General features: G+C 48.8%; 1 protein-coding gene across 2 annotated transcripts in view; it reads right to left on the minus strand.

Annotated features, from left to right (window-relative positions):
- Zbtb7c (zinc finger and BTB domain containing 7C) overlaps positions 1-18,625 on the minus strand; it is a 330,626-nt gene that overhangs the window by 130,592 nt on the left and 181,409 nt on the right. For both annotated transcript variants that reach the window (XM_023714698.1, XM_023714701.1), the window contains one exon: positions 6,057-6,118. The gene's annotated coding sequence lies outside the window, so the exon portion shown is untranslated. The remainder of the gene's footprint in view (positions 1-6,056; positions 6,119-18,625) is intronic.

Consider the following 18,625-nt stretch of genomic DNA (forward strand, 5'->3'; position numbering starts at 1 on the left):
AGCTGAATGCATGTGCTTCAGGGACTTCCAGGTACCTGGGGAGAAAAATTGCCCAAGGCCCTGTATGTGTGGGGGTGCTGGTTGTGGGAGAAGGCAAAGAGTCCCAGGCTGGTGGACTGAGGAGGGCTTACCAGGTTCCTGGGGAGGTGAGATGTCACAGATGGTCAAACACAGGGAAGAAGAGAGGGGAGGAAAAGGAACCAAGGCATGTGATGAGAGGCCAGAGGCCAGAGGCACAGAACCAAGCATCTACTGGGGAAACAGAGGCCAGCCCGGAAGGGCCTCGATGACAAACAAAAGCAGAAATCTTCTTCCTTTTGTTTCCTTGAGCAATCCTAAACTCAGTATTAATCTCCTAAGACCTATCTTGTTGATAAATGTTGAGTTCCCTGCACACCTGTTCATATTCCAGATGAAAATGTATTATATAATCACTCCATTCAGCCGGTGATTACCATGGCAATCAGGCACACACACTGACAGGCCAGCACTCCTCTTGAAGACAAGATTCTGTGGATAGGAGCATTCATGTCACTTATGCCATGCTGGGGAGGGAGGGCAGAGAAGCAGGCATGAGGTGGGGCTTGGGGGATGGTGCTCTTCCCTGGGGAAGTCTTGGCAGGCAGCAGAGCCCAAGGGCCTAGAAGGGTTCTGCAGGAAGACGGGATTGGGTCAGATGGGGGCAAGGAAGTGGCAGGCAGGCGCTGCAAACCTTGGTGCTCTACACTGCCTACACTGTAGAGACAGCTTTGCAGGAGCCATGTGCAGAGGGCACCCGAACTACAGGCCCCCATGATCAGGCACCTTGACTAGAGCATTGCTCATCCATGGGGCAAAGAAAACCCACCCTCGCAGCCTCCTGGAACGGCACAGAGATGGGAATATTGTCACTGCTTTTTGCTATCATAGAATTATGTCTTACAGTCTGATGAAAGCCAGGTGACTTGAACTGCTCTATTTAGTCCTGATGCAGTTTATCTTGTTTTCAAAAGCTCTAAGTACGCTTCTTGGCTTCAGATCCCTGTCCTATCTTTCCCTGGCTATAGACCTTGGGAAATGAATAAACCTTCTTTTTCACTTACAAAAGGCAGATACTAAGTTTGTTGTAAAAACTAAGCGAGTTAGGACATGTAAAATGGTTAGAACAGGGCCTGGAACGGAGTAAGTGCTCAAAAAGACTAGCTACTAATATCCTTGAGTCACTTCCTCCATTGTCATCGGAGAGGGAACTGAGGCCGCATCACAGGGCAAGTGGACAGCAAAGACCAGATCCCACATGCAGCCAGGGCATTTCTCCTTAACACTAGTTTTTCTTTTGATGCAGGAATGTGAAGCTGAGATGAACAAGAAGGAAAGTGTCCATGTAGACTTAGCGTGCTCACCCCACAGGCCCTCCACCCCTGACAAGAGGACGGAAAAGAAAGCCAGGATGCTGGGCTTGGCATAAGCACTGCCTTCCATGCTCCTGATACCCCTGCACTATGCCCTCTACACAAGGAGACTGAGTCCTACCAACCCGAAGCTACACAGTACCAACGGTGTGTGGGACTGGAACTCAGACCTGCTTGCTCCCCACCCTCAGGACTTTCGCTGCCTTCCCAGAACTATCTTGCTTTTGGCTGTTCTGTTTACTAGCTGAAACTAGGTCCTGGTCCATTCTGCCTTTGTGTCTACTTCAGCTGGAGCCATGGAGGCTCAGCCGAAGGCTGTAGGGTTCCAGAACACTCACACTCTACAAGGGCAAAAACCACCAATAGCATTTTGTTCCCTCCCACATTTGTCCCCAGGTGCTAGATGTGATCTAAAAATGACAACCACAACAACAATAGTCACAGAGGCATTTATTACGCAATCCTCGGCCCTCTGCTACCATCTCCTTTTCATACAGTGATATGTATCTTTAATGCTATTATTTCACGTTGCGCAGACACTGGATCATGCAAACGGGGCCGGGAGCCATAGGCTCTGTGCTACAGACCCAGCCCGCCAGCTGCAGCTGACAGGCCATTACTCTGTGTCCTGCAAACTCTGCAGTGATAAGGAAACTCTGCCAATTTGATGCTTTATCTCAGGGCAGTTTGAGGAAAGATATTATTTCAATCAAGATAATGATTCTATTTCTTGGACTGAAATGAGATTTTTTTTTCCTGGCCTCATGGGGGTGCCACAAAATCCATCTTGGGGCTAGACCAGTTAAAGAATTTCTTATAATCTGAGGGAGTATAAACATGAAGAACTGAAAACAGGGATCTCATTTGCAAGAGAAAAACATACACCCCAGATCTATATGATCACAAGTAAGTTCCACTTACACAGTCGTAGGCATGACACAAACCCACAAGGCCACAGCTCAGAAGCTGGGTGGGCAGTGTGAGTGGGACAGTCTGGGATAGACCCGGTGATGGTAACCAGGACCTGCAGGCTGAACTCCTGACAGAACCTCAGAAATAGTTCCCACCTGCCCAGCGCTGAGGTTAGGGTTCCTGGGCACCAGTGCTGACAAATGGCCTCACTACTTTACCGATACTTTCTACTCCAGGGAGCTCAGTAGCCAGGGCCATGGCTGCTGCATCCTCTTCTGGGAAGGTGCCTCCGAATTATACCAAGTCCTTTGATCAAAGGAAACCACAGTGATATTCAGAAGGTGCTGATGGTGCAGTAGTCTGAATATACTTTGGAAAGAGAATATGCCTTTCAGTAAGTCATTAAACAATATGTAAATGACACCAGGGAATTAATGCGGCAAGACCTCAATAATTTGCACCCAATAGTACATAGTGAAATGTAACATTGTTTGAAAGATTTGGGAATTCCAAAGGCTGCAGTAAGGTGCTCACAAACTGCATGGATTTTGCCTTAAATAATAGTAACTGTCATTTGCAACTGGAAATAATAATTTATGATTCTTACATCACTTGTTTGTATAGTAACTCTAAGAAGCTATATTTGTAAAATTTTGTGCATTTTAAACAGTCCATTGACTGCTGCATCAGACTGTAATTTGTTTTCTCCAAATAAAAAGCAAATTGCAGCTCAGCCTCTTCTGGAACAGTCTCAGCTGCTGACTTTAGGGGCCTAAGAAGCTATTAAGTATCTTTCAAATATCTCTTCACCAAAAATATGAATATCTCAAACAGGTTGTTGATGGTGTGCACAGACTTAGGGAAAGTAACCCTAAATTTATTGGGCATCTCGCTCCTGCTTAGGAAGATGCAGCAGCCGGGGTTCGATCCCTGGCCTGCTGTGCCGGCCCCATCCCCGGAGCATGCTGAGATGAGGACTGAGACTGAATGTGGTGGTTGGCGCCTGAAATCCCAGCTCTTGGGAGGCTGAACATAGGCGGATTGCTATGAGTCTGATCTACCCAGTGAGACCTTATAGGCCCTGTACTAAAATACAAAAGAAAAAAAAAAGAAGAAGAAGAAGAAGGAAAAAAAGAAAAGAAAAAAGAAAAAAATTTATTGGGCATCTGACAGAGGAGCACCCTGGGACTGAAGATGGCAAGGGGATTTTTTTTTATAGGAGGATTTTTGGTACTTTAGAATTTAAAGATATAAAACTATATTACATATAAGAATAAAATTTCAGTTCATAAAGCACACACTGAGGGCAAGGGACATAGCTCAGTGGAATAAGCACCTGCCTGGTAAGCACAAGGTCCTGAGTTCAATCTCTGGTGCAAGAAGAAGGGAGAAGGAAGAAGGGGGAAGGGAAAAGGAGAAGGAGGAGGAGGAAGAGGAGAAGAGGAAGAGGAAGAAGAAAGCAAACAAGTACACATTGTCCTCAGCAAAATCAGACCTTGGCAGTATGGATTTCTGTTTCATCATCTATACTCTTAAAATGCAAGTGTAATAGCAACAAAAATGATTGCCAGGTCACATAAGCATGGCACGTGGCTGCCTTCATAATAGGGATGCTCACTGGCATGACAGGGAATGCAACTGGTGCCCTGCACAGGCCCTTTACAACTGCCAGCCCATCCCTGTCTCAAAGCAGAGAGCAAGGCACCTGGCTTTCATCTGTGACGTTCTCTGGAGCCCCAGCTCTTGGCTGAGGTGACGCCTGCAAGGGTGTTCTGCCAGCAATGTGCTGCAGGTGGTTGATGATGCATGTGTGGTATAAAGCCCTGACCCTTGTCTCCAAACCAGACATCACTGCAGTGCAGTTTATGTGGCTGAAATCGAGGAGCTTCACCCTCAGCACACATCCTTTTTTCTGTCTGCTTCCTTACCCAGGCTTCTGGTCTCCCTGAGTGGTGCTTCCTAAGCCCTTTCCCTGGATCCACCACAAGCACCTGGAACCGGCTCCTGTCCTGCCTCCAGTTTAACTAGCAAGTCACCCATGGCTCCGGATAGAGCCCTCTCCTGTTGACAGAGTGGCCCTGGTGCTAGAAGCACACAAACCTTCAACTTAGAGGGGCAGAACCTCAGTAACCACATTCCCATCCGTCCAAGACTGCCAGCCTAACACACAACCTATGAAAGCAGTGACAGCAACACCCTGGCCTCTGGAACAAAGAGGTTTCTCAAAGCAGGACCATGGGGGACCACACAACCATCCCTTTGCTGCCCTAGGACATCTGTGCAGAAGTAGGGTCAACCCTGAAAGGGACTCTTCCACAAGTGGAGAAGTGTCCAGTTATGTGCAGCAGAAAGTCAGAACATTTTAGTTCTGCATCTTGCTGTATTGAGCAACTATAAGCCTCAGTTTTCTGATCTCCAAAATGGGGGCCTCTGAAAGAGCCTTTGTAGAGCTTGTGTACAGCGAGACTGCCAAGTGCACTGCACACTGGTCCTGCTGGCTGTCGCTGCTGCTGAGACTCAGAACTAGTGAGTGTTCCTGCCTGCACAGAACAAAGAACAAATGACCCTATGTTACCTAAGTAATCCCTGCTGCCTGCAGCATGGGCACTGGCAGCTCTGGGGAAGAGCACGTGGACAGCTGGAAGTGCCACCACAGTGACTGCCCACCCGGAGCTCAGGGCATGTTCTGACTGCTGGTCACATGAGGTACTGGCGACTCCCAGCTGCTGCTGTATGGGGAAGCCTCCCTCTCTGCTTGTGCCACTCTCTGACACTAAGAGAGACCCACAACATGAGGTTTCCTATAATCTGCCCATTGCAGGCCTGTACTGATCTCACATACAACCTCAAGTATGGTGGAAAACTTGCAGCCCTGCAGCCATTTTGATACAATAGAGCAACAAGCTCGTAGAAACTTCATTTTATTTGCATGGATAGGGGGTTTTTTATTGCATCCAGGTTCTTTGTATCTGGACCACTTAGAAGAGCTTCAGCACTCACCACTGTCCTCCCTCTGGTTATCAGACCCAGGCCTGTGTTGCCCTTGTCCTGTAGCAGGCCTCTACAGGCCCCCGTGCAGGGGCTTCTGGCTCAGTCCCTGCCTCCCTCCCTGTTGCCCAGATCAAGTCTCCTCTTCCCCATAAAGTCTTCCCTGGATACAACTCACCAGCAGCCTTTCTGGTGTGTCACATGAGCCAGGGATGACCCCATGCACCATCCAAGAAAGCCCTTTAATTGCTTTATGTTCCGATGTCTTCTCTTCCTGGCCTGGACAGAGCCCAGCCCTGCTCTACCTCCTAGCTCACTCAGAGCCCACCCATCCCTACCACCCAGCTGCATGAAGAGACTGGTGCACATGACTGCTCTTATCTAACACACAGTTGCATGGCCCACATGAGGATTTACTCTGCTAAATAAGATTCACCTGGCAGCAAACTTAGAGCTCCCCAAATGCATGCCTCTCTTTTCCCCTGAAAGGTCACGCTTGCACACATAATGAGCCAAGTGAGTGGCTCTCCCGTGAAGCCACAAGAGCAGCTCCTGAGCAGGACACAGAACCAGGGTGCACAGTGTCCTTCTTCAACTTGATGCCTCATGTGCCTGGCTCCAGCCCCACCCGGCAAAAGGCACTTTCTAGAAGAACTCAAAGCCGATCCCACCCTAGTCACGCTCCCTTCCCCTAGCAGCAAAAGCCACCTGCTTCCCAGGACTGTTGCACAACCACAGAAGCAAACAAGCAAAATTCATACTCACAGGCACTGATGCCTTAGTCTGAAATTTCAGGCTACCAGTTTTTCTGCAAATCTGGTCATTTCCTGAAAAGAAAAGGAAGGGACGGAGAATCACATTAGCATCTTCTCTGGGCATCCCTTTCGGTTTCCTGGCCGACCTCAGGCTTCTGCACCTTCTCTGCATTCTCCCTCCCAGCAACACTCTCTCCTCCCTGGGAACACCATGTGCTAGCTAGCTGGGTGGGCGCCCCCACCCCTGCAAGCCTGTGGGCTCTGCCCACGCCACCTCCTCCCACTCCCCGGCGCAGTGCCAGTCTCAGATTGACCAGTGCCTCCAATTCCCTGAAGGCGCTGGGCTTCTTCCCACTCCAGAGTGAGGCCTCCACTCCTGTAGCATGGGGTTGCCTAGCAACCCTGCGCACACAGCTCAGAAGGCCCTCCTAAATTGGACCTCACAGCACAGGGCATCTCCTTGTACAGCTGCCTGCATCTTAACAATCTGGCTCTGAATAATAACACAATGGTAATTGCATTCATGGACCCCAAACTACATTTAAATAATGTTCAAGAGCTGACACAAACCAACAAAGGCCAGAAAATGCATTGCGGAGGTTGACTGTAAGGCCATGCAGGAGTGCACTGTGAAGGAGGGAGATGACACCAAAGACTTGAGGTAATGACAATGCCAACCTGAACTGTGAATTCTCCTGCCTTCCATCTGAATGTGTCACTGCTTTAATGTGTTGTAATGTTAGGTTGGGCAATTAACACCCAGAGGTAGTGGCACCTCAAGACAAGATGCCCTTTCAGTACACGGACAGTTTTTGGAGGGAGCAGGAGAGAGGAGCTGCTTGGATGTAGAGAACTACGCCAGCGCAATTTTCTTTGGCTTTCACAATTGTGGCTAGATACATTTTAGAAGGTGAGGGAAAGAACCCACCAAGCAAGAGCGCAAGACACAAGGCACTCGCTACGTTAGTGGAGCACAAGCACAACATGACTGATGTATTTCAGGACAAGAAGTGAAGGCAGAGGCAGTGACACTAGCTCCCGTACAGGCTAAGTGGCTTAGTGCATCATGCGGAAGGCGGCATGCAGGAGGGGCCAGCCTGCACCCTGTGTCCCTGGCAGAGGGGACTGCAGAGCTCTCCTCAGGTGGCAGTCTTAACACACAGGCAACAACAAGCTGGCAATCTACTGCTTGTGGAGCCACAACAGCACAGGGCCAGGAGATCAGACCTGATCATTTCAAAACTCGAAGCATTCTATTTTTTGTGAGCACAAAAATTTCCTGCAAGGTACTTAGACAGATACCTGCAGATTCCTGCTCATACCAGCATTATTCAAATAGCCAAAGGGTAGAGGCAAACCAAAGCTGTATCAGTAAATAAAAGGATAAACAAAATGTGGTACATATATAAAAGGGAATATTATTTAGCCTTAAAGAGAAAGGAAATTGTGACACAGCTACAGTATGGATGAAACTCAAGGACATCGTGTTGAAAGAAGCTAGAAATACAAAAAGGATAAATCCCGTATGATCTCACTTTTATGAGGTTCCTAGAGCAGTCCAATATTCACAGAGAAACAGAGCAGATGGTGGCTGCTAGGGACTGAGAGGAGATATTGTATCTACCGGATATAGATTTCATATGAAGAATGGTCCTGGAAATGTGTAGCAGTGAAGATAGACAGACAGACAGACAGACAGACAGATCTCAATCTCAATCTCAATCTCAATCTCAATCCCCTTGCAGTAATGGCACAACAAACATAGTTTCTTGATAAGACTTCTGTCCATCTTGATCTGGGAAATCAGAGGTTGGTGTCAGACAGGGAGACGTGTCACCAGAACTAAAGGACACACTGTTGAGCACAGCTTGCAAACATGGTGTTGATGACACACGGCCTCACCCAGGGCCTAGTGTTGAGAGGGAGGATTCTCTTGCACCTGCATTTCCAGTGCGACACCAGTGCCCTGCAGAGCCTGCTGCTCTTCCAAGGACAGTCTTCTCCGCAGGTCCCCTGCCTGCTCCCTGCAGACGCACGGGCTCCAGAGACGCTCATTCTTTTCCTTCGTTCACCCTTAGCTCTCTGTCTAGAAAGCTCTTTCCAGAGCAACTAACCTATCCCTACTCCTTCTCCTGAGCTCACGCAAACCCCACGTCCCTCAGAACTTTCCATATGCTCTGTGTCACTTCCTCTGAATGCCACAGCCTGCAACCAAGGCCTTGCTTAGGCACTATCTCATGCTCATGCCTGAGTGTTGCTTCTCCCAACACACCCCCAGACAGGGACTGTCACTAGCACTTTTATGTGCTATAAGGCCAAGCACACCGTGGGTGGCTTGATTGCCTGTCTTCCTTTCTTAGGGAACACTAACTGCAGTTCCTCTGCCCAGGGTACAAAGCCCATGTGCTGGCCACATAGTCCTAGAACTAAATATTCCAGGCAGGCCTGCAGTTCCCTTCAGTCATTTAGAGGTATAACTCAATTTGCACAATAAACAATTGAGCATTTACAGATTTTATTAATTTGGAAAGGTCATTAGAGCTAACAGCTTCTCTGAGAGTGAATAAATAGCATGCGTAATTTTTTTTTTTTTTAGTGTCCTGGATTTTTTCTTAGAATATGCATTAAGTCTCAAAACAGCATTATAAGAAAAAAAAAAAAAGAAAAAGAAAAAAGAAAAACTCCAGGCCTGGGAGATAGGAATTCTGCAGAAGCCCTGGTCAAGCTTCATTCTTCTGTCTTCTCAACTGCAAAATGGGGGCATGATCTTAAAGTCTTCCCAACTCAAACAATTATAAAATTAAGGCTAAAAGTGAGAACCTAGAGCAGCCAGCAAGCTTTTAAGGTATTAGTTGCTCCTCCCACACCCTACCAAGGGCCGGACACTGCTGCACTCTTGGTAGATCAGGCGCCTGTCCCACCGCTCAGCTGGGAAGGGTTCTCCAGCATTTCAGAGGCTTCCACAGACATCGACCTGGACACCCACAAACCCATGACCTAGCTTGCCTGGCATTTAGGACATCATTAAAGAATGCTCGAGACTACAGATTTGTTTTCTCAAGTCTCTAGGCTTGGCTGGAAATGGGCCAAAGGGCAGTGTCCTGGCTCTGCCTCCTCCGCCCTCGCTCTGTGATCAGTGGTGCTGCCTGTGAGGGGCCCATTGCCTTGAGAAGGACGCTCCTGTTCCACTTGGACAGTGAGATCACATGGAAGCAGCATTCAGAGGCCAAAGGGCTCCAGCTCCAGCCAGCTCTCCTAGGAAAAACAGCTGGCCCTCCACCCGGCTGCGCTGCCAGCCAAGGCTTTTCTGACACCCCTCAGTTTCCCGGTCACTGTCCCCTCTTCTCTTTGCTTCTGTGTAGAGACAAACATGGGTGTCAACAAATGCAAAGCCCCAAACATTCATGTCCCCCACTTCTGCACCATGTGTGACTTTTAGTAACAATAAGACTATTTATGAATTAAAACTACATGAATGACACCAATACCAATATTAATATAAATATTAATTCATAATATGCTTTCTGATTAAGCATTTTCCCAAACCCCTATCAAGTAGGTAGGACAGCTCCAATCCATTAACTGAGTGCTGTTATGTCTCAGGTCTTTGCAATCTGGCAGTGATGCTGATATTAGAAGATGTGATCCCCATGAGCAAACTTTCTGGGGGGATGGTGGCTTGGTGGCAGGAACAGGGAGGCACAGAGTTGCTGAGCCTCCCACTCAGCCATCCAGCTAGCAGATGCCAGAGCAGCATCAAACCGCATCTCTAGGCTCAAGGGCCTTTTCCAAGTGTACCTGCATTGGCTGTGAGTCCAGTAAGACTTCTGGCCTGCACAGTGCCATCCAGAAGGACCTCATGTCTAGGATGTCAGGGCACATTTGGCCGGAGCTATGCACAGAGCAGAAACCACTACAGATGTGGCCCAGGGCTCTGGCCTTTCTTCCATCACTGCAGATCCTTCCTCCCAGCAGCCTGAACGGAGCGACTGTCTTGAGAGCTGATGCAAATTCATGACACCTCTCTCTTAATCTGCACTAACCTTTCTCTTTGAGGAACTGGCAGAGCACTTACAATCAGCATGTGACCCACAATTGGTATTGTTCTCAGAGTTGCTATCATCTTTTTTTTTTGCGGGGGGGGGGGACCTTCCATGCTTGGAGAAGCCCTACAAACCTCTCACTGACAGCAAGGAGCATGCAAGCCCAATGAGGGCAGATGCCCCAAGCCACACCAAAGACAGGACCAGAGCTGAGTTCTCAGATCCCAGCCCAGTTCCTGCTTGGGGAAGGGGAACTTTAGGCTTTGTCCTGCCAGGTTTTCCCATGGCCCATTGAGATGCTGAGGACACAGCAGTCACCCAGCAGACCTCTGGGCCTGGGACCAGAACTCTTCAATGTTGGAGAGTGGCTGGCACAAGTAGATACACCCCAGAAAAAGCCCAGAGGGAGAGCAGCAAGAGGTTCTTCCAGAAGGTGGCCAGGAGATGGTCCCTCAGGCGCCCACACCACATGCTTAGTGTGAGCTGGAGCTAGATCAGCCTTATACTTGGCCATCAGACTTAACCTCCCTGCATCACATTTTTATCAGCTCAGTGGGAAAACAAATGGTTCTGCTTCCTACCTTAATCCTAAACAAGGATTACATGAGAAAATGGCAAGAAGCCCTTGGTACAGGGCCCCTGGTGAGGTCAGCAAGCCTGGCTTTCCCATATAAAGTCAATTCCACGAGGGCAGCATGCCGACCTGTGCGGGGAAGTGCCTGCACATAGTGAGAACATATTGTGCCCCATGGACAGTACTTCTGGTGAAAAGAAGCCTGGTATGACAAACTGCCACTACAGACCAGCCAGCCTCTGGCCCCGAGGTCTAACGGATAGTCATAGGGGTCTCTGGTGACAGGGAGGCAGGGATGCTCCACCTAGAATCTTCTGGAAAATATAGTACATGGGTTTTTGTTGGATTTTTTCTGATAGGACAATTAGACACCCTGGGAACACAAAGTGTGCCAGCCACTTCGGAAGGCAATCTGCCAGCTGCTCACGAGAACCGTCCAGGCTCACCATACCATGCAGCAGGCACACTCTTAAGCGTCTGTCTGTGGAAGCTGAAAACAGGTATCCACATAAAAACCTTCCACAGATATTTATAGCAGCTTTCTTTATAATTGCCTCAAACTGGAAGAACCAACCTGTTCCTCAGTAGGTGAATGAGTAAGTGTAGTACTTCCATGCAATGGAATACCAGCCAATGACAAAAAGGACTGAGCTATCAGTCAGTGTGAGAAGACAAAGGAACCTTAGACGCATACTGTTGAGTGAAAGAAACCGGCCTCTAAAGGCTGTATACTCAATGATTTCAACGAAGTGACAATCTGGAAAAGGTAAAGCTCGGCAGACAATGTCAAGATCAGTGAGCGCTGGGGTTGGGGGAAGGAATGAATAAGCCGGGTAAAGGAGTTTCAGGGGCAGTAAAACTCTTCTGGTGGGCCATGTTCTTGTACATTTCTCAAAACCCAGAGAACATACTAAAAAAAGACTGACCTGAATGTAATCTATGCACCTCAGCTAATAATGATTCACCAGTATTAGTTCATCCACTACACACAGTTACCACACCAGGCCAACACAAATTGTTAGGGGCCTGGAGAACAGGAGGACTAAAGAGAGGGGTGTGTCAGGTCCCCTCGTACTCTCCGCTCAATTCTACCAAGCCTGAAACCGTCTCTTGCAAGAGGCTCACTTTGGGGAAGCCCAAAAAGTGTCTGTAGAGAATGAACTGGAGTCTCACACATCACACTCATCCTACCAGGGTTTGTAGCCAGTTATTCAGTGAGAAAGGAGGCCTGTGCGTGTGTGTGTGTGTGTGTGTGTGTGTGTGTGTGTGTGTGTGTTCCAAGACTTGGTCTTCTAAGGCAGCTGAATCCTCCTTCAGTCACTGCTTTGGGGTAATGGCCCTCAGAAGTCTGAGTTTCAGTGACCTTGGCCTAGAATCTTAAAAATAGCCCTGAGAAAGAGAGAAGGCTGAACCCCAAACCAAGGCCAACAGTGGAGCCTGGCCAGGGGAGTGGTGGGCAGCCCGCCCCAGGAACAAAGGCCTAATCTCCCTGCTCAGGCTGCTCTGCCTGGCTCTCTGCTCAGTCATGCATTTTTTTTTCTGGACTGGGGGAGGTGTTCCTAGGCTGGGCAAATCTGAGCACAGACAGCGGCAGGGCCAGCCTGGAGCCGTAGAGATAGAGCACAGCCCTGCCTACCCAGGCCCTCGCCGCTGGGTAAGCAAGGGATGGTCAGTGTTCTAGGACCAAATAACCATTTAAGTGTGGGAAAAAGGAGAATCACAAGCTCCAGCCCAGCCTGGAAGACTTAGTGGCTTAGTCAGACCCTATCTCAAGAAAAAAAAAAAAAAAGTTAGAAGAGGCTGGGCTGGGATGTTGCTTGGTTTGAAGGTTCTTTCTAGGCTCAATCTCCATTATATATATAAAAAAGTTTCTTTGTATAACACAAGGAAAGGAAAGCTTCACAGAGTCTGTGTATCTGCCAGCACCTCGGGATGGCTAGCTGAGTATCTCGAGGCAGCAGAATGGCTCCCTTGCAGGGGTCAGGGCATGGAGGCATGCATTAGTTGGTTTCCCCCTTATTGGCATGAAGTATCTGACCCTGAAAATTAAAGAAAGAGGTTTATTAGGCTCATGGTTTCATAGCTTTTAGGCCACGGTTGGCTGGCTCCATGGCACAAACCTCACGGCAGACAGAAGCAGAGAGCGCAAGAGCCAGGCCTCGGAGCTCAATTCCTTGACCTGCCTCCGCCAAGCGACCCCACCTCTAACAGCGCACTCAGCTGGTGAGTACCCGGATGTCATGATCATCTCTTCTGAGCGCTTCCGAGCACATGAGACTTTGGGGGACATTTTAGAGCTAAACCATAACAGGAAACATCTTCTGCTTGTTAAGAGAACCTCAAATTGACAGAAGTGGCACTCTGTGCCGGGGCTTCTCCGCCGATGATGTCCAGGGAGCTTTGTGCTATGGGATCTGCCCAGGAGGGGCAGCTCCGCCTGTCCGGTGCTGCAGCAGGCAGGGCTGCTGGAGGCAAGAGCTCGGAGGGGCGGCTGAAGGCTGTGCAGTGTCAGGCTGGGAACTGGGACTCAGCGCTCGGACACCACCACCAAGACAGCTCCTCTGGCTTCAGGGATCACAGCTTCCTTATGGCATCTCTTCGTGCCTCAGTTGGTTTTGTCCTTTGCCCGATTTTCTGGTGCCCTGACTTCTGTTACAATTCTCTATTCAGAAAGAGCATTCTCAGAAAGCTCTACCTCCACCTGGTGCTCCCTGTGACAGAAGCTCTTAATGCCAGCTTTCTTGCTCTTAGAAGAAAGGCATTTGCAGCTGGCTTTCAAGGAGAAAAGAAAACCACAACTCCTGAATATCCTGCTGAAGGACACATCGCAGTGACACAAAAACACAAGTCATAGGCGATAGTAAAGAGTCACAGTCCTGTTACCTGTCTTCTTAGAGCTGGATCCCACCCTACGTGGGGGGATAGATGCTTCTGGGAGTGCAAGGGGACACGATTAATCGCTACCTGGGACAGCAGATGCAAAATGACTCAGCCACACCAACAAGGACATGTCACTCTACAGTGTCTCCCAACAAGAGTGGGAAGGCTCTGTGAGCATGTGCGTGCACTGCAGCTACCATGGGTGACTGAGTTCCTCGTGCATGTGGCTGCCTTCCATCATGTGTCGCCAAGGAAGTCTCTGGAACCTCCTTGTCCCTCCCTGCTCCACCTCCCATCCCAGTACCTTAAAGACTGATTTAGAACTGAGCAGAACTAAAATCCTGCCATCTCCCCTTAGTGCTGGGACCCAGGGCTCCAGCAGATGTCTGTGGCCCTGTGGGCTTAGAAGTCATTCTGTATCTCTGTCTCCTTCAGGGGCATTTGTGGTGGGACTAGAGCAGTCACACAGAGCAGCGTTAGGTGAGCTATCTGAAATAAAAGCCAGCAAGCGGCTCAGAAACAGTCCCCACTTGCAATTCAGGGCAGAGGAGCTTCGGGCTGTGAATCCTGGTAGAGATGAGTGTGGAGGGACGCACTGAGCTTGGGGCAGGGAGGGAGCAAGTGGAGAGGCTCCCCCGAGGTAGCGCTAGTGCACAGAATCTACTAGAATGAAGAGGGTGTGGAGAGGCAGGAGCAAAGGAGGGACTCAGCCCATACACAGGCAAGAGGGGCCGGCGGGCTCCCGCAGTGAGTCAGCAGACCTGGGCAGAGCAAGGGGTCTGTGCCAAGGGAGCGAAGGGAGCCAAGGCCCGGCCCAAAGGGTGGACAGGAGCAGGGCTGGCGTCTCTGGGGAGCTCTGGAACGGCGCTCCCCACTGCGTCATCTCTAGAAGGGGAGAGAACAGAAGTGGGCAGCAGTGGGGGGCTTGATGGGGCGCTGTGCTCAGGGCTCCAGAGAAAGCTCTGGGGGAGACAGGGGACTTGGCCAGTGGGATCATCCCCAGCAGTCTTCTGCTTCCCTCAGCTCCTTCCCATGTTGCCAGCTCCAGGACCAATCCTGGAGTGGTGGGAACAAGTCCCCAGAAGTCCAGTCCCTTCACTCACCAAACTTTGCACACGAAGTCGAGGCTTTTTCTTTAACTCTGAGCCTTTTTCCTGCTACCTTGTGCACATGCCACCACTCGTGACATTGCCTACAATTTCCAACTTTAGTTTTTTCCAGTACAATAAGAAATTAAATATATTTATAAAATAATTGCAGTGTAAAAAGTCTCCCTAAATATTTTTGGATTTTTCTCAACCTTTTGAAGATTTTTTTTTTGTCTTTTTGTTTGTTTGTTTACCTAGATCTACCCTAACAGCATTTGAAAACAACGGTAGTTTTTTTCTTTTCAGTCTTTGCAAAGACCCAACTTAGTTTTCATAGAAACAACTTTTTCCTTTCTTTTTGCAGCAGGAATTAATTGGTTTGTACCCTATTTAATTAGGTTGCATAATATGTATAACCATCCACAGGTTTGGGACGGAGGCCAGCTGCCTCCGGGAAAGCACTGAGCTCAGCTTGCTGGAGCAGCAGGGTGGACATCTGGGGCAGTGGCCTACCTGTCCCATTTGTTCCTCTAGCTGCAGGTACAGTCAGCAAGGGTGGGGGAAGCTGGCAAGGACCTCTGAGGCTCCTGGAGCATCCAGTGCTCCCTTATCAGGGTCAAGGTGAAGGTTAATTCTGCAGGGCTAGGGACCTGCTGCTGCCCTATCCCCCAGGCAGCATGCCCTGTGGGAGGGGGATTCCCCCCCCTTCTCCGGATGCCCTCCCTCCTCTCACTCCCAAGCCTTCCTCCCCCAGCAGCTGTCAAGGAAGGCTCTGGACAGCTAACTACAGTTTAGAGACAGAAAACAGCCAAAAGCGTCCTCCCCCCAGGGGTGGGCATTTCTTACAGACAGGAGTTTTAGTGACATAATTTCAGGCATCTGCTTCAGGAGGGGGAGGCTGGGGATCCTGGAGCATTTAGGAGCCTCCCTAGCTATGCCTTCTGCCTGAGGCTGAAAGTTAGGATCCTGATCAGCCGTGTCACAGCTGGGCACACTCCTAGGAAGGTGTGACTGGGGGCTCCCCTCTGGCATTCACTCAGCAGCCAAGTCCTTAAATGTCCAGGGATGTTCTCCCTCCTAACTTCCCCATCAAGGTCGTTCCCTTCATAGCTGGTCTTCTTACCCCAGGTGTCACACCAAGCAAAAGATGACATTTAACCCAAATGCCATCAAACACCCAGCTAATCAATCTCAAATATTATCAGGCACCTGCAGCTCTTGAGAAGGAAAATACTCTCCAAAGGGACACGTTCATAGTGGCATTTGCTATTTTGAGACATCCACCATCATCTCCCCTTCCTCTTGGTAAAAGAACCCTAATTTTCTCCCACAGGTGCATTTCAGGGAGTGGGTCATGGTTAACTGAAGGCAATCAGTTAATCTCAGCTCCTGCTGTAGTGATTTTGATCATGAGACACAAGGATGTGTTTGCTAGTACCTTCTGGGAAGAGCTCCCATCATTGATCATGTAGAAACTGAATGCTCGGCCTGGAGCTATGGCAGCCATTTTGTTACCAACAGGAGCACAGAGGGGAGAACTGAACTAGTCAGGGAAAAATGGAACTAGAGACCCACTCAAACTCCTCCTGAAAAATCACCTTGCCTCTGAACTTTTCATCTAAGCCAATAAATTCCTTTTTCTTTTCTTATTGGTTCATTTATTGATTGATTCACTGGAACAGGCGACTGAACTCAGGGTCTTTGAACTGAGCTACTTGTCCAGACCTTTTTAAAGACATTTTGATAGAGGGTCTCACTAAGTTACTAAGTTACCCAAGTTAGACTCAAACTTAATAATCCTCCTGCCTCAGCCTCCCAGAGTGCTAAGATTACAGCTGTATATAACATGGTCTGGCTCTTTTTATTGGATGACTTAAAAAAAATCATGTAAGTACATGTACATGCTTTTAAAAAATCACAAGTATTAAGAGCCCAATAATGAAAAATAGCAGCCCTATCTCATGCCTGCACTGAACCACTCCACTCTCACTTGTTTTAGCTAGTTCTTTTTGTCTTATTGTTGTATTTCCAAAAAGCTTCAGGTATGGCAGCTAGGGCTACTATAGCAAAATATCATGGGTGGAGTGGCTTTAAGGGCAGTATTCATTCGCTGCAGTTCCCAGGCTGGGAAAGCCACAGGTCAAGGTGTCTGCTGGACTGGCTTCTGGGAAGTGTTCTCCTCTGGCTTGCAGATGGTCACCTTCTCCATGCATCCTCACAGGGCTGAGGGCAAGCTCCACAGCATCCTTTCTTCAGCAGGAAATTCACCCCGTGAGGTCAGGGCTCCAGTTCTGTGACCTCACTTCACCTTCACTACCTCCCCAGTCCACACATACTCACTGGAGCTTTGGAGGAAAATGATGGAAAGACACTTCAACCTGCAGCACTTGGCACGTGCTACTAACTCAAGCTCTTCCTCTCTTAGATATTTCTGCTGGGTCCCCTAGTGGAGATGAGGCTTTCTCTCCCTTTCGCCCCACCCCTACCTCTGTTTTCACCTCTACTAAGCACACAGTCCTGCTGTCTGCTTCACCCTGCTGTTGTTAGTTATGTCCACTAACAAAAATGATGCAGGTATTATTCATGGATGAGCCATACGACATCTCTTCTCTGGTAAAACTTCTTTGTTTTCTCTAGTGTTACACATGGCTTTATATGCACCTAACATTTATTTGTACACAGACTCATTGTCAGAGTTACTAAAATTCCCCCCACCACCAAACACAAATAGTTCAGCATACCAGGATCGCTGTGCTCCTTTGGCTTTTCCTGAAGTCCTCCTGTTTTCTCACCCTCCTGTGTAGTACTGCCTGGGAATTCCTAGACCTTGGAACACGGCATTGGTTGCTAGCACTGCTCTAACAAACCACCACATTTATTATCTTGCACATCTGGTGGTCAGAAGCCCAGTGGGTCTCGGTGGCCTCAGACCGAGGCACCAGTGAGGGTGTGCACTTCTGGGCATCTGAGGGGAGGGTGTGCCTGCACTCCCTGGGCTGCCCCTCTGCCTCCTTCTTCCTTCCACAGCCGATTATACCCAGTGTGCTTGCACAACCCAGGATGATCGATCTCCCCATTCCAGGGCTGTCTGACTGGCAGTCTACATGCCCGCTGTCACCTCGAGAACCTTTTACCCTGTACTTTGGCATTTTCATAGGCTACAGGGGCTCATAGGGGACCTTCTCCAGGGTCTGTCACCACATACCATTCTTGGGTTTTGTCTACCATGAGTTCAAAACACATCTTCCTGGGTAGCTTCCTGACAGGGGCTGCCTCTGAGGTACACCGTCTGAGACCTCATCTACCTTCCACGGCCCATTGAAAATCCAACAGAAAGCTGAGGTGGAAATATTTCCCTGGAAGGCTGAAGGCACTGTCACTGTCCTCAGGTCTTCCAGAGGCCAAGGTTCCCACAGAAAGGCCAAGAGCATTCTGTGTTCCAGCTTCCGAATGCAACACAGCTGCTTTGTTCCCTCTCTAGAAGCTCTACAAATCTTCTGGCCTTGTGCGGTGCCACAGTGGTGAGCCAGGGCAGGTCTTCCCAGTCAGTGTTGCTGCAGTCGGAGCCAGTCCTGGGCACTCTCCTGTAGAACTTCACTGGTTCTTTTCGCTCGTTAGATGCCTTTATCCTCTGCCCCTGCAGAGTCACTGTTTGCCTTCTCTGTTGGCCTTATCACCTTAGTTTTCCTACCCAGATTTTACAATATTGTCTTTTTTCTTATGTTCTAATGAAGTCCTTCAATTCTCTCTCTCTCTTTCTCTCCTCCTCCAGAATTCTAAATTTCTGCTATTATATGTTTAATTTCCTAGAGTTCTACCTTATTCTTTAGATGTTCCCTTTTTATAACCTCCCATTCTCATTTTATGGATTCATTATCTCCTCTTATCTCTCTGAAGACATCGATTATAGTTTTATGGAAATTTTCTTCTATTCCTGGACTTAGCTCCATTCCTTCTTAACTCATTCCTTATTTTGTTCTGTCTCTGTCTCTGT

This window comes from Octodon degus, unplaced genomic scaffold (assembly GCF_000260255.1).
Source record: "Octodon degus isolate 3935 unplaced genomic scaffold, OctDeg1.0 scaffold00003, whole genome shotgun sequence".
Classification (NCBI taxonomy): Eukaryota; Metazoa; Chordata; class Mammalia; order Rodentia; family Octodontidae; genus Octodon; species Octodon degus.